Source organism: Octopus bimaculoides, chromosome 25 (genome assembly GCF_001194135.2).
Source record: "Octopus bimaculoides isolate UCB-OBI-ISO-001 chromosome 25, ASM119413v2, whole genome shotgun sequence".
Lineage (NCBI taxonomy): Eukaryota > Metazoa > Mollusca > Cephalopoda > Octopoda > Octopodidae > Octopus > Octopus bimaculoides.
The window spans coordinates 25,465,846-25,468,397 of record NC_069005.1 but is presented as its reverse complement, the minus strand read 5'-3'; positions in this window follow the sequence as shown (position 1 = coordinate 25,468,397).

Genomic DNA, 2,552 nt, shown 5'->3' with positions numbered 1-2,552 from the left:
TATATATATATATATATACACATACATACATGTGTGTGTGTGTGTGTGTGTGTGTGTACATATACTAAAACAGTAATTAACCCACTGAATTACATTGAGTTCGTACACTGCTTTATTCTCGATAAGTAGTACTAAATAAATTACTAAATAAATCTATAGATTATCATATACTAACACACACATATATATATATATGTACACATAACGCATGTATGTATTTAGGTATGTATGTATGTATGTATGTATGTATGTATCTATCTATCTATCTATCTAACACATTAATAACTATTGTATGGATTTACATAATTTTTTTTTATAAGTACAAACACACGTATTAATTGTATAAAAGCGTCCACTAGTTATTGAAACAACCTAAACCTTTATGTAAACCACTACCTTCATCCTTTCGCGTTTACTATCATACATTATGATAATGGCACTAACTCATTAATTGGGGTATTTTCTCGGATTTACAGTTTATATATGGAATGCCCTATGGATTAAATTAATATAGATTCTGATTTTTTCCCCTTTGACATTCTGTTTTGCCAGGCTTTTCGCATGATGGTCTGGCTTAGATATACACCTGGATTTCTTTAAAGTTCTCTCACCACACACACACGCACACACAAATAGAAGTACACAGGCAGACAGATAGACAGACAGACACACACACATAAACATTCACTCACACGTCAGAAGTTCGTCGAGACTATGCTTTTTTTGAAAATGATTTTGTTTTTTTAATCAACTTCTGCACCGGAACATCATTGTCCTTTCTAATTGTTGTTGGATTCCATATTTATTTTTGTTTTCGAGCTATCTCTTTTACGTTTAAATAAATGACATAGTGTAATATACAAATCCTTATATACGCACAGAAGACACACATACACATAATAAAGACGGAATGATAGTGGTGGTGGTTCTGCTGATTCTATTGGTTTCTCGTTGCCAGTTTTGTTGGTATAGTAGTCACTGTTGTTAGTGGAGAGATTGTTGTGTTTGTGGTGTTAGCAGTAGTGCGGGCATCCTCCCTGCTCTTCTTTGTTGTATGTGGGCGACGGGCATTCAAGCGCTTGCAGTTCCCACATGCGTGGCATACAGTTTTCTGCCTTCCACTATACCCAGCAACAGTGTCCCGTTCGAAATTTCAGTAAGGTCAGGAATCTTGTCACGTATTTTATTTGTCCAGTTTTACCTGGTTTAAGATATCCAGTCCAGTCTTGAACCAGTTTTCTTTTCGGTGTTTTTTTTTAAGTCAAGAGGAGTATACGTAGCATCTATTACTACACAAGCGACACCTACAAAGATGCCTAATTGTGGTGGGACATCTGATATTTTAACTTTCGTCAGACGCTGGTCAAGGTATATGGGATGGATCAATAGATCCTATTATGTGCATGGGTGAATAGAGTATCCTTAAGCTCAGCCTTCAGTGAGGGATCTTACTTCTACAGGCCATATTGCCTGGCTCAAATCAGGAAGTCTTTGTCGCTCCGTATTCCTCTTAGACGTTTCCCCATTGGAGCGTGTGTGGAATTAAACACCCGCTGGTTTTAAATGAACACATATCGCTTTATGAACACATATCGCTGGTTTTAAATGAACACATATCGCTTTATGAATACATATCGCTTTATGAACACATATCACTGGTTTTAAATGAACACATATCGCTTTATGAACACATATCGCTGGTTTTAAATGAACACATATCGCTTTATGAATACATATCGCTTTATGAACACATATCGCTTTATGAACACATATCGCTTTATGAACACATATCGCTTTATGAACACATATCGCTGGTTTTAAATAAACACATATCGCTTTATAAACACATATCGCTTTATGAACACATATCGCTTTATGAACACATATCGCTGGTTTTAAATGAACATACATCACTTTATAATTTCCAAGTTAAGAAACTGCAAGCTAAGCTCTCCGGTTCCTTCTGTCAACGAGTTTTTTCAGCATCCTTGTAGTCCTTGCCTTCGTTTTCCATGGAAACTCGTTGATGGAACCTTGACATTCCTGCAAAGAATCCCACTTTTATACTGTTCTAGTGGAAACGTTGATCTGTTGTTATGTTATTGTTGTTGTTGTATCTCGTAGTAATGAAGTTTCTCGAAGCTACATTGGACATGGTGGTGACAATGCTTGTGGGGGCGTAAGAAGTGACAGAAATCGTGGTTGCGAAGGCGGTGTTTTTTTTGTTGTTGATTTAGACAATCAATCTCGGAAAATCTTCATTGTAACTGTTGTTGTCGTTGTTCTTGTTCTTACTATTCCTCTTGGTTTTATGTTGCTCTTCTTGTTACTGTGGTTATTATGGGAGCCATTGCCTTTTACCGTTTTTGCTTTTGCTAATATTGTTTTCAGGTTGTTCATTTTTTTGCATGTTTTTGTCACCCTGACAACGACATCTCTAGCAAGTTGAAGTGAAGCTTCTTAATAGATGGAATTTTCTGACAGGAAGCTCTCTCTCCCCCTCACTCTCTTTCTCTCTCTCTCACACACACACACTATATATATATATATAT